This window comes from Gigantopelta aegis, unplaced genomic scaffold (assembly GCF_016097555.1).
Source record: "Gigantopelta aegis isolate Gae_Host unplaced genomic scaffold, Gae_host_genome ctg5535_pilon_pilon, whole genome shotgun sequence".
NCBI classification, from domain to species: Eukaryota; Metazoa; Mollusca; class Gastropoda; order Neomphalida; family Peltospiridae; genus Gigantopelta; species Gigantopelta aegis.
In genome coordinates, this window is record NW_024534472.1 from 2,215 (window position 1) to 17,045 (window position 14,831).

Below are 14,831 nucleotides of genomic sequence, written 5' to 3' on the forward strand. Positions count from 1 at the left end.
AAGGTCAGTAGTAGAGATAATCCAATGTCCATTATGTATGTACGAGCAATGCATGTTTAGATAATGTATATTATCAGGTATGTATGGAATATAGTGGGAGATGACCCAGCCTTGCTGTGGGAGTATCTCATATAATAGGATTGTTTATCAATACTCCCTTTGTCAGAGATCTGATACAGTATACCTTTTATGGTTCAGGGGAATTGCCTCCCCCTGACAGTAATTAATGAACAGGAACAACTAGTTCAACTGTAAACTGTTATTTCTATTACAATAGAAAAATACAAAATGCAGCGTATATTCAATTTGCCTCGAGTTCGAAGAAGAAGTGTTGACCATGTGACCCAAACAATGCCAATTGCAGGACGGTGGCCATACCACGTACTATAGTGAACGTACTGAAAGCAAAACAGAGTATGAATTAACTTCAATACGCATTTGTCAACTTCTCCTCAAAGAAAAAAAATATCAAAAGTTGTTGACATTCTGCGAGAAACATCATGTGAGCATATTTTAAAATGCCTTGAAAGTTTTCCCCTTAAAGCCTTAAATAAGGAGTTCCAGATAGTTTTCCAATAGGGGAGACACTTCTTATTAAGTACATAATGTGGAAGAAGGCTACATAGTCCAAGTACCTAATACTGCTTATGATGAACTGGTAGTACGTATTGCCTACATTTTGTATATCTTGACCGAGATCCCAGCGGGACCAATCTGATCTCTTTGGTCAATGTAGAAGAGTACTTAAAAAAGTCTACATGCAATATCATGAAATTATTAATAATTTGTTAACAGAAAATGAGAAATTGTCTCGTGTTTTATATTCATTAACATTACACATTCCTCTGGCACTGATTCATTAGCTGTTACTCTCCAACAAGCTATTTATGATGAAGTCAATGCAAGTCTCATTGATTTTAAAGATGCAATAGAACGATTGGAAGATTTAACACAACATGATATCTCTCATCAACCAGAGAATCCAACAAAGAATGCTTTTCCATGACACGTAATTATAGTCAACGTGAAATTCAAGAAAGGCTTTATTTCAATCAATGTGTAGTAAGAAGTGTCAACCTTGTAAAAGGAAAGATAACTTGGATCAATTGTTAGAAAATGCTTGGATCTCGTATACAAGGTGACAAAGATGTATTGTCAATATTTGCTGGTGTGAGGGAACATAATGATCATATAACAGAGAATGAACCTGTGAGCCCTGGTTACGACATTATCAACATTCCATTGAATGTGCTATTTACTTTATTGAGAGAAATTGAAAGTGAATTAGCCATCAAATCACCATCTTCTAGTCCTCCAGGAGAGAAAAGGGAGGAGTTAATATCACCAGATTTGGAGCCTTTGACTGCCTTTCCTGTATCCTCAGTGAGTTTAGATCATGATCAATTTCCTACATTAGATAAAGAAACTGCCCAGCACCATTCTATATCACGTCACAGATCATCTAGTGAAAAAATTGTTACTGATTCGACCAATGTCTGCTAATTTAATGGATACTAGCTCTAGTGATCAAGATATATCTGTCAAGTCTTTGAAATGCCCTTACAAAAATCTCAATCTCCTATAGTAATAGCAGGAATGAAAAAAAAAGACCAAGTCTTAATCCATTACGTCGAAGTCTTCGTAACAGTATGAGACGTTTGTCATCTTCAACTGGTAACATGTCATTAAAATCAAAACGCTTCATGGCTCGTTCTAGTTCAGGTGGAAAACCAAGTGATGATGATATTCAATTAGAAATAACTAAAAGAGAATTATTTGATGCAAGAGAAAAAATACAGTCTTTAAGACGTCGAGAACGAGAGCTTACTGACAGGTAAGTATGACATTTAATTATGTTTATATTATCTGGAACCTGCAGGTTATCAGAAACAGCACAAACGTCATTTGCAAGACAGTGAACGATTTAAGATATTTTAATGGGAGCAACCGGCCATCCCTTGTTGTTCAACGTTACCAAGAGTTATACTCTCAAGAAAGAATTGAAGCGTATGATGCTATAACTGACATTGAAGGCTTGGATGACATCATTTTTATTCCTGAATTTCTTCTAGATATTCTCAAGGTATTGACTGATATTATATAAACACAATTTATTTGTTGATAGTGTTCCCACAGTGCTGCCCAATGTAACCTGGACTCTCTTCATAAAGGATGGAAGAGATCTCTAGGTGTCAAAGAAGTTATGCATCAGATGAGCGCTCAATGGCAGCTATAAGACAATTACAATCTGCAGTATCTGTGTACATACGCAAGATGTCTTCTTCCTTTGACATTGAAAAACATTGTCAATGTTAGTTTAATATTTTTGAATGAAATGTCTCACTTTTACAAAATTAGATGATACAGTGGGATCTTGAAAAAACGCTATAGTTCACTACCTTTTTTCCACCTCATTATAAAGTCACCTCCTGTTCTGTGTTACATTGAAGAGTGTGCCAAATTAGGATGGGATTTGGTCATTCAAAACCACCGATGGTATTAAACTATCATGAAACAGATTTCTCACCTGAACTTCATACTCGATTTCACAGTGCTGATAGCAGTTCTGAAGTTATTATACTGTTACCAATGGCCTACCCTAATACATCAAACTTCAGGAGCAGTTCTTATTAAAGGAATGTGATTACATAATGTTATTATTTTTAATTTATTTATTTTATATATTTATTTTTTAGTTTTAAATATTGATTGTGGTGGTACTGTAAAGGCAGATGGTGGTAATAATTGACATTGTTGAGGTACAGTAATTCAATATGGTGTAGCTTGTTAACCATGGTGACTGCTGTCACTGGAAGTAGACAGGAATGTGAAAGATTCTGATTTATTAAAGGAATTGTGATTACATAATTAATGTTATTTAGTTTTAATTTTATTTATTTTTATATATTATTTTTTGTAGGTTTTAATATTGATTGTGGTGGTACTGTAAAGGCAGATGGTGGTAATAATTGACATTGTTGAGGTACCAGTAATTCAATATGATGTAGCTTGTTACCATGGTGACTGCTGTCACTGGAAGTAGACAGGATGTGAAAGATTCTGATTTAGTAGAGTGGGTGGAGTTGTTGGACGAGGGGAAGTTACATTAGGAACAATGTCCCTATAATTAAGAGTGGATTGAGCAGTCAAATGAGGTGTAATGTCTTCTCTCTTATCAGAAAGTGTTGTTAAATAGTCAGGTTTACGAGGTGGTAGTCGTGGATATGATGAATATCAAATGTCTTCACTAATTGATCCCAATATGTCGTATCTAATGACAGTAATAAATAATAACAATAATATAACAATGTATGTACCTCTACAATGAGACTGCCCCTGTTCTGATTTGTTTTTGATGTTTGATATCTTTCATTTGTTTCTGACTTGGATGAGATTGTTCTAACTGAATTCTACAATGAGGAAGTCCCTGTTTTCTCTTAATAGTAATTGTTCTCCAATGAGTAGCACATTTTTGAACACATAGCCCAAATCTATTATTAGCCTATATTTACAATATATTATTAACAACAAGAATTATTAATATTACTTCAGATGTTGTGTAAGTGCTCTCTTTGAACGACATGATTGAATAGATGTAGCAACCTAAAGAGAATAGTCAATAAGCATCATTTAGAGTATCCTAACTTTAATCCATTGAGTAACTCCTCTGGTCAATAACTGTGTACGATATACGTCCATTGCTATGTTATATCGCCACTTCTTTCTTTTCTTATCAATAACATGATCATACCAGTATTTAATAACCTACAGAGGTAGTGGTTAAGTATTTATATCATTGTAGCATTATTACTTTGTGTTGTAATGCTTGGCTCCATTGCCATAATGCAACTGATGTTTGATGTGACTGAACTAAATGTTCCATGAACTATATAATATATACTAATTTAAAGTGATAATATTAAGGAGTATGTTCTACCTGAACCCTCCAATAAGAGTAATGTAATGATATCACTCGCATTTTATTAAAATGATGACTTTTCTGAGACAAATTCTAGACAAAGTATTGAACTATTAATATTGTAATAATAACACAATAATAACAATTGTCTACCTTTATTTTTAATTTCATTTGATGATACATCAGCCATTTATAAAGTGCAACTTTTAAATAATCTTCTAGAATTAAACTGATAAGCTCTCTGATTTTTTTTCTTCCATAAAACTTTATTTTTAACTTGTTCATGCCATTTATTAAAACAATAGGTCAATTTAACTATCAGAAAATAATAATAAATTCAATATAATATAATAAATTCAATATCTTTACCTTGATTTAAAACTTCTGTTGCCCTAGCAACTGATTGATTTTCTGCTTCAACTAACTGTGACATCTCATAGGTTCTAATTCTCCAGTAATCAGTGCCTACTCATTGCCCCTCTAATTAACAACTAATAATAAATACTTAATTACTTTCTTTAAAATAGATTTGTGTTGATGTTGCAAAGCCAAAGTCAGTTGAGTTCTCATTTCAATAACATTATTAACAGCAACATGCCATTGATTAAATACTCTCCTGTAATTAGTTTGTTAATAGATTTTCTCCATTAAATCATCCTACCTCTTAATAACTTCATTATAATGATCAAGGGCACAATGAACTTTGACCTTTTTCTTACAACTCTTGCAATAATGAGCCTAATAATCCAGGGTCCTCTTGTTATAGTTCAAAGTTTTATATATTCTCTTACTTTCCATGTTGTAATACATTGTTTTAATAGAGTAAGTGAATAGAATTTATGAGCAGTAGTGAGTTGATGCATTTTTTCTCTCTTCCTAAGTACATACTAAAAAACAACAATAAAAATATTATTATATAACTAACTATCTTCCAGCTTTGCCAAACTTGTAATAATTGTTTTCTATGATGGAAGTTACCAGCCATTATATAGAGTTGATATCTACACAACACACACATACACACCATATGTTATTATATCACTAACCTCTTGTGTATAACTTTTATTTGTTCCTCCATTTACTGAGTGTAGTATACTTTAATTTAAAATGATATTGATTGTCTGCTAAAACCTAGTATGATACTAATATAACACTATATATATATATATATAGTCTTATAATGACTTTTAAATGACTGAATGAAGTCGTTTATAAGCAGCTCTTCTCCATTTGATCAGTACAGTTTTCATCAATGCTATCTCATGCTATTACAAGTTAGTGGTCATATAATAATAATAATATATATATATACTTTACTAGAAATAGTTTCATATCATGTTGATATAGACTAGTTCTCCACCAATGATAATAGCTCTTACATAGCAGAGTTTCACTACATGTAATGATAACGACCCTACTAATTAAAAGATAAAATTACCTTCTAAAATTATCAGCCATTGTTTTTAATCTTCTGTTCTCATGAACAAGTTGTACATTCTCTTTAAACACATCATAAATCTAAAGAGACACACATTATATTATATTATTAGAACATACTTACTTTGGCATCATCTTCATTTAAAATGACAGATTGCTTTGTGATATAACTTAACTTCATTTGTTGTTTCATAACATATTGCTGCCAATTTCTCCAATAATAAAGTAACACTTTATTACTACATAATGTATGTATCCCTGATATATTATACTTTAATTAATCATTACCAATGATACTCTCTAGCTCGTTTTGTTAGTGAATGTAAATTGATTTCTTCACAATGTTCACAACGTTGTAGCCATACCTTCCATACAGTTTGTATGCACTATTGGCATTATAATACATAATGTCTTAACATTCAATACCAACCTTCATTTGATGGAACCCAAGAGCTGTTTGATGTTGATGTCTGGACAACTGTTGACAATGTTGATAGTTAACTAAACCATGTAATCCCTTTGACTACAAACAGATATCATTAGTAAGAAAATAAAATATAGTATATACTTTGAGATGTTTCTTGTAATGTTCAGTAGCTAGTACTCTCAGATAACTTTGATAATGTTGATTCTCTTACATCTGACGATATAATAATAAATATAGTCCACATGACAATAGTCTTGGCTCACATGATCTCCAAGCTAATAGAGTTCTTTGCAGTAGCACACTTTGAACCTTACATTCTATAATGCTGAAAATCTTATACAAGTTTTGTTGGTGTTGTGTTAAGTATTTCCAGTAATAGAAATAATGATATAGACATTGATGATGATAAAAGATATCAGCTTGATCTAAGAGAGAGAATGGATGGAAATAAGAGAAATGTTAAATACCTTGACGTGCTCTTTTGTTAGTTCTACTGACAACAAATTGACACCATATTTTCCAGTAATATTTAATTAAGACACTGTTATAATGAGCAATTGCAATATTATATGACAATAACTGTGTCTTTTATTACAATATCTGATATACCAGACTCTATAGAACTATAGCAATTGTTAGTGTCACTCAACTCTTTCTACTTACTTTAGCCAACAGTACAGTATTCCAATGTCCCTGTGCTTTACTGGTCATTTCTTTATAATTAACTAACTGATGTTGGCTATGATGCATCTGTTAACAGCTCTTCTATCATATAATTCATATCATGTGACTGAACTATGGGATCACATGATCACAAACCTTATTAATAGTAAGTTATAAAATTCAGTAGCTCTTGTTTGTATTGTTGTTGTTCTTTTTGCTGTACTAGATAATATGACCATTGTCTGAAACATTGCCTCTTCTGATTACAGAGTGCTATATAAAGTCACATGACTTTGTCAATACATCATGTGACACCAAACAAACCCCATTTCTTGAGCCAATATATATATTTTTTGTTTTCTTTATGTTTCATTGCAACATATTGTCTCCATCTCCTCCAACACATATACCAAAGTCGATATCTATATAGACACACCCATTATGATCTCATATGATGTCATAGTTTACCTATTATGACAATCAGCTCTTATAGATAATTTCCATTCATATCGAGCTGTCCATGACAGATTATGCCAAACTTTAAATATATTACCAAGTAGTTTTTGACGATAATGTCTCCTATAGCAATAGTATCATTATGTCACATGACAATGACATTATTACCTAGCAACTGATGGTAATACCCGACCAAAGACCTTATGTTGCCATAACAATCCATACTTCCTCAATAAATACCTAAAAAAATTTTGTCGCTAGTCATGACCACTAGATCATTACCTTGATTGGTGATGTCACTACTTTGGGCTTCTTAATGACAAAAGTCTGTCTCAATGGTTCACGACATTGTCGAGAGGGAACTGTAACAGTCCATGGATTACAAGACAAAGGGGGAGTGTCCTTACTTCAATAATAAAAATGTAAATTATACATGTCCTCTTACAGACTTACTATGACACTATTGGTCGAGATGAGTTGACTTTTGTTCGGTCTCTTGTTACTAAAAGACGTCTGCTTTATCTTCTTTCCTTGTACAGAGAGGTGACGGAGTGCCATTAGCCGGAGAAGGTTAGCCTTCAATTTTTTAAACCAATAGGCCTACTGGGTCCACGCATGCGCAAACTATATACGTGTATTCGTGGAATAAAATATAGCCATGCCTTTTTACATAATATTACAGCCTCCTTGTATCACCAGACACCAACACAGCTAGCAATTGCTATGTCAGTGGTGTCTCCAGTGTCTGATGAACCACCCTATTTTTTAGAATTCCATTAATCAACCAGCAAACATATGTACAAAGTCTGATATAATATTTTAAAGTTAAAAAAAATTCAAATTAATGCAAACTTATGCAGTTGCACAGGAGTATGTTTACTGAAGGCATTACTAAACTTATACAGGATGTACAGGTATAACAGTGGTACAACAACACTTTTGTTAGAATCTCTTGATCAAACTCTATCAAGTAAAAGAGAAAAATACAAAAAAATATCAGAACTTATTATTGAAAACAGATACTCATGAGTATTATGTTCAACTAGTCAATAATTTAACTGAATTATTTGATGCAAGGTAAGGCCTTGTATCACATTTAAAATGGTTATTATTGATTACTGGACAAAACAACTAGTAGAACAAAATTTTCTAATAACTGGATGGAAACAGGTTACAATTCAGTAATATTTTATCATTCACTATATGACTCTTTTTATCACCAGTGACATGTAACAAATGCAATTACCAACAGTAAGACACAGACTAGTAGTGTGTGCTTGTATTGAAATACATGTTAGTAATGATATTAAAGTGATACTAGCTCAATATTATGTTGAACAGGGAATCTACTTCAGGACTTGATTCTTAAAGAATTAGATAATTCAGATAATATTCTAGACTACATTTGTGAAGGGTATGCACCTATAATCCTGTTTATTTGATAAGATCAGTCATAGATTTGTCTCTAAGTTTAGTATAATATAAATTTAGGCATGGAAGCTGTGGTGAATCTCTCAGACTTTGATATAACAAAACATGCCAACCTTTATGTATTCACATAACAAAGACTTCAACATCGTTAGTCAAACATATTGTAACAAATAACATTATGACATCAATTGTTATGTTAATAGAACTGAGTGTCAGTGTTCAAGTACAGGTATAAAACATTAGATAAGATGTATTGTAGCTAACACATATATGCACTGTATGTATGTTTATTTGTATCGCATTCAGAAAACTACATTAAAAGGCAGCGCCATTTATAAACTTGTGGGGATAGTGAATATCAGAATAGACACTACTCTTCATTATACACTCCAAAGAAAGCAATACTTCATAGTTCTATATCAGTAACACTAATGTATGTGCAAAAATTGTATTTAATTGTACAATCAATCACCAGTAACATAGGTTACTCCTGTTAATACAGCAAAATCATTCAACAAGATCCATTCATGCTTTTCTATCATTCAGATGAAGGTTCAAATGTACATGCACTTTTCATATAGAACATGTAAACTGCAGGCAACAGAAACAACCACTGTCTATGTCATCTATTATATGTCTCACTACAATGGACTACCTAATAGATGAGGTGAATACTATGACTGACCATATAATATACACTATATGTGTATACTATATGGTCAGTCTGAAGAAAATGATTTCATATCATTCAAGTGTATATGGACATCATAACGGCAAAGGCATTACAAACTACCAAAGATCACGACATTGTCGATTCACAAGATCAGTGTACAATTGAGAAGTTAATATTAGAACTACCTGAAGATTTACACCTACTGCAAAATTAAGAGAGATAAAATGAAGCCTAACTTCTTTGTTTAACCTACAAAATAATAATTATACAAATAATCGAATCAGTTAGTAGCTGCCATTAATAAACACGTGGAACAGGATTAACAAAGTAATCGTATTCGCAGCCCCCGTTAATGAGATTCACGATCGACACAACCGCGCCCACAATAGCATGAAGACAAAATCTGCAGTACATATAAAAGGAAACCAAAACAGTCATGAGTGCCAGTGTGTTGTGGGCCAGCGTTCTGCAATGCATCAGACCTCTGAGATGGTTACCAGCATACTCTACGGAGTATCCGAAAGGCCGACTAGGATAGGGCTGGTAGTCTCCCTTTAAACGAGAAGAGGCTGGTGTATTTGTGGTTCCGGTTTCTGAATGCGACATTCCCTAAGAGCTGGAATCCCGTACGGCTGGTTTTAAGTTAGGGCGACGCTCCAGCCAGGATTACCTCGCGAAGACGAGGGTTACCAAGCCAGGTGGCGGTCCCAGCTAGCAATAGCAGGGAATCCTGGAGCCTAAGTGGAAGCCTGAGTGGGTGAGCGAGTAGGAATCGTTTGGGCAACACACAAGGGTTTTTTTTTTAATTTAGATTTATTTTGTGATTAAGTTCTGTGTAGACAGAATCAGACAAATGTAAATTATCATTGTCTCTTTTTTATGTTACAACAAATAAAAATCCTTACCTAAACACTATCAATCCACAACGTGTAATTACATAAGAGAATGCAATAAAACTTAAAAAAGGGGTTTAAAATTTTAGATAACCTAATAGCTGTGGAGGGTGACGACTTTTCTCATTAATAATTATTGTTAATTTGTTACCATGGTAACAACCTCCCCTGGCGTTACAGTAAACAAAATGACTGGGAAGGAAGGTAAGCTCAGTATGATATTACTTCTTATTAAATACATTATAGATGCCCAAACTGAGAGACCTCAATCTGATCGTAAACTACCAACTACTCACAAAATTCGAGGATGCCATGTTACTAGACCGTAAGTTAACATGATTATTTCATTTAGTTTGAGTTATTATAGGAGCAGTGCACGTATTACACAATTAGCAATTCCCAAAGACTCAAAAAACAATTTGGTCAACATCATTTGGGTAACTCATCATTAATTGTCCTATTTTCTACCTTTTTTTATTTATTAGTCCACTTTGACGTGGGGTAATCAGGAACCTATGTGGCCATCAGTCTAGCAGCATTACGTCATATTCCTTCAGCTCGTCTACAAACATTAGCTCAGCCTAAAGTAGATCATCGTCCTCCCAACACCTAATGTAAGAACATAAATGTCTTCTCTATGTTAACCACACCTCTCATATAGTCCAGAGTATCAATATAGTTGTGGACGCGAATCCCAAATATGGAAAGTACAACCATCTACACAAACTGCTGTCACTTCAGACAGGATTAACTATTTATCAAGACATAAAACAGTGCCAGAAGCTTACTTAGAACACCGCTATCAATTTGTCTTTGGGTGTGGCCGTTCTTCCCCAATATGGCGACCTTCTAAAGCTGCAATGACAACATCGAACAGACCACGTACAGCAAATTTAGCAAGACCCCAAATTACCCCATCCTAACTATCAACCCCTCGTCAGGTAAGCCCCTCAATCACAGGTCCATATAACAGGCTATATAACTAGGTTCAAACCATTGTATCAGCAGCAGCAAAACAGTGCATACCATCTCCCGAAATAGAGAAATTAGCAACACCAAAGGTAAGACCAGATGGTCCATTTAGAGAGCCAGAATGGCCTGTCACTAAAGGTATAATATATCCTGTAATCTTTTAAATTTCTAATATTATAACAGGAGCATTACATGCTGAATCATCTCAACGACTTACAGAATTAGCTTGTCCAAAACGACTCTCTGAAGGATACGAACCAAATCGTGATGTCATCTGGAAAGTATCAGTGGGAGCAAAAACAGCAGTGGCTAGTTCAAGGTACTATATAAAGTATTATACTAGTTATATTATGTACAATATATTTCTAACAGATTATCTGAACTGGCTAAACTATAATTCGAGATAACAATGGATCATGTACAATTTGATCCTGATGCTTTTTTAGTAAGTGAAGCAGCTATAAAAGGCAAAAAAGCATCATCACGATTAGAAGAATTGGCCCAACCCATTCAACGAGGACATTAAATGTAGTCAATTATTATTAATAACTATAGTCCTGATAGCATTTTGTTCAACATCTTTAATTGAGTTTTATTAGCATAACGTGGTTTTCTCAAATCACGACTAGCACGACCTGATTTAACTAACATACGATGATTCTTCCCTGGCCGCCAAAATTTAAGTGCTCCTGATCCAGTTCTCTTAAAAGTTTTGCTACAGCCTTTACTGTTTTTCGCTTTGCCCAATTTACTGAAGAAAACACACCCCTTATTGGTAGATAAGTCACTGGTAAGGTGGTACAATATTGGACACCATCCAACACACAAGATGACCATTTTTTAATGAATAGAGGTTGAGTTCTGGATACTAAACTCTTGATGACATCATATTACCTACCCAGGACGTAAAACGTGGCTTATAGTATACGGAAAATTGATTAAAATTTTCGCCATTACTTTTGTTAAAAAAATTTTAGAACTTTTCTGTTCACGTTCGCATTCTAAAATCTGGCAAAACCAAACCAAGCATGTCTACTTGTGCAGCTAAATTTACTGAAACCATGGCTGTGTTCCAGATGTTGTGGCTATAGCTCCAACTGCTGTAGCTGAAGTAAAACTATTGTAGTAATATGTGATGTGACTTGACTTTTACTAAAGGTTACTTATTCTGGGGGCGTGGCCGATTGTGGTAATGTTCTCACTCCAACAATTGTAAGTATCGTACCTTGTTCTTGTTTTAAACAAAGTGTATTAGGTTCAAAATCAACCAACAGTGACTTGGCAGCTGAAGATGGAGCATACTATACTCTTATAATGACTGGTACATAATAATAACATGTTATGTTGTATATATTATTTATATAGACCCTGATGCACCTAGTCGTCAAAACCCCCAAGTTTGGTGAATGGCGTCATTGGTTGATATATAATATACGTGGTAATGACATCAGTATGGTGTTGTCCTCAGTGAATACATTGGTGCTGGTCCACCTCAAGGGACTGGTCTGCACCGCTACATCTTTCTTAGTAGGTCTCAATTAACTTCATATTTCACTCATAATAAATTTATGATTAGTTTATAAACAACCTGATGTTCTCAATTGTGATGAACCAAAGCAAGGTTTGAGCACTCAAGGTCGTAATAATACGAAAGCTCAAGATTTTGTTACCAAATACAACTTGGGAAATCCTGTAGCTGGTAACTTCTTTTCAAGCTGAATGGGATGACTATGTTCCCAAACTATATGCCAAACTCAAGTAGGTGGTTATTATATCATGTGTGACATAATAAACAAATGAAACAATCTTTTTTGTGTACAAAAAAACAATTTAGTTGACTTTTAAAATAATAAGAGAAATTAAGGACCATCTAGAGACTTCAGTAAATTAATGACTCTAACGGTAGTGTCAACAGAACTGTTATACAAGTACTGTAACTACGACGACCAGGTACCCAGTCAACACATGTTACTGGTCCATGATGGTCATTTAGTTCTAGTACTCGAGTTAAGCCATCATTGACCTAAAGTAAAGAACATTTAAACTAAACTTTAAAGTAACATGTGTGGTTGTATACCTGATACAAGATGCCACCAGATGGAGAACTGTTAAAACATATCTGTCCTCTGAGTCAAATGCAAACAAGGTTTACCCAGAGGTGTTGCTGGAAAGTAGCCAAGTTGACCTGCCCATTGACTAGCGGGGGAACTTGCTCCAGAATGAATGTTATATTGTGCAAGTTTCTCAGTGCTTCGTAAAGTACTCCATTGACAAAATGTATTGTCTTGTCCAAGAGAATACACTGATTTTCATCAGAACTAAAATGTACCATTATAAATCTCTCCATTGATGAGCTGTCCAACCACATAGACACTCCCCTTGTGCAACATCTACAATATTGTAATCATTATGTGTGGGCGTAGGATACTTACCAAATATTCTTATCATTCCATCACTCCCCAGTTACTAATAAATTACTATATGATTTAAATGCCATACAATTAACAGCTATTGAAGGATTTAAAGGAAGTATAGTCTGTAGAAAAGAGAAAGGAGAGCTACATCAGTCAATAATATAATACCTGAATCTTTTGCTGGTTATATCTCCATATAGACAGCTCTCCTGGAGTTGAGTTAAATAGCATTGTAGATTGTCGTGACAATTGTAACATTTCATTAGGTTTTGTAAGTTGTGACGGTAAAGATGGTGATGTTAGTCCTGTTGTTGTTCTATTACACGAGTAGGTGTGGCAAGCATCCAGCAGCTGATACAGCAATGTTGGCGTAGAAGAACTACAAGCCTGACAAAAAAAACTGACAATATCTGCATGTATCATATTTAATATCACAATCTGTAAGGAGTGTGGTTTAACCTAGGGTAGCTACGATTTACAGCAAATTACCACAGGGACAAAGAACTAGCTACATCAAATAATTTAACTTGACTTGACCAAATCCTAACAATAACTACACAAAAACACATTCAGTTACGAACTATCTCAGAAATACTTACCAAATTATCAGAGCCTCAAGAATGATGAACCCAACCCATTGATAATAAATCAGTTTTATATTTAGCAGCACTTTTAGTACTTAACCAGGAGGAAGAAGACTCCCAGACCCTATAATTAAAGAAAATTAACACTCAATTCACATTAAGTACCTTAATGCATTGTCAGTATCAACCACTGGCAACATGAATAGCATTAGGGTGAGAATTGGACATTGAGTAATAGGAGAATGAATGGTCCTTGTACACATACTATACAATATTATCAATACAACTTATAATAATAATATTATTATACCTGATCAATTACAAGATATGGTACAGGTGTACTCAGTGCTAGTATAGACAAGTAATAAAAACAACACATAAGAATATAACTTAGCCTGTTAAGACTTGAGTAGCTGCTAATGTCTTATCATCCAACACTAATAAAAACACTCACGTGATTATCATGTGACTGTAATGTGACTTACATGTATCTTGTACAGGAGAAGTCACATGACACGGTGACAATTGAGAATGTTTTTCGAACTTTGTCTGACAGTCTGTGAAGGCTCCTTTTACACAAACTAATGATTATAGAGGGCATACCTACACTTACCTCCATTTCTAATTCTTCAGGAGGCTATAAGGCGGACTAAACTACTCTTCTTGTCATCTTTCAACTTCGTTCGTTTGAGTAGCATGTGGTGTTTGTGAATAACTTTAGCTGATGGTTTCACTTTAATAGCACTCATGTTCTAATAATAATTATAATATTAAATTAATTACAGGAGGTAAGGGACAACCTAACCTTTCTGCCTGATGTGCTACATTTTGGGCTAGCCTTGATTCCAATTTCTGTACATTAACTTCAGCCTCTGAACAAAAGCACTCTATCATGTGACATATCATGTGACATCATATAACAATTACATTGATATCATACTTTTGTGGTCGCTAATTGGTTA

General features: G+C 34.1%; 1 pseudogene; it reads left to right on the forward strand.

Annotated features, from left to right (window-relative positions):
- Window positions 1-11,932: 11,932 nt before the first annotated feature.
- On the forward strand, window positions 11,933-14,391 carry LOC121366393 (annotated as a pseudogene).
- Window positions 14,392-14,831: the final 440 nt, after the last annotated feature.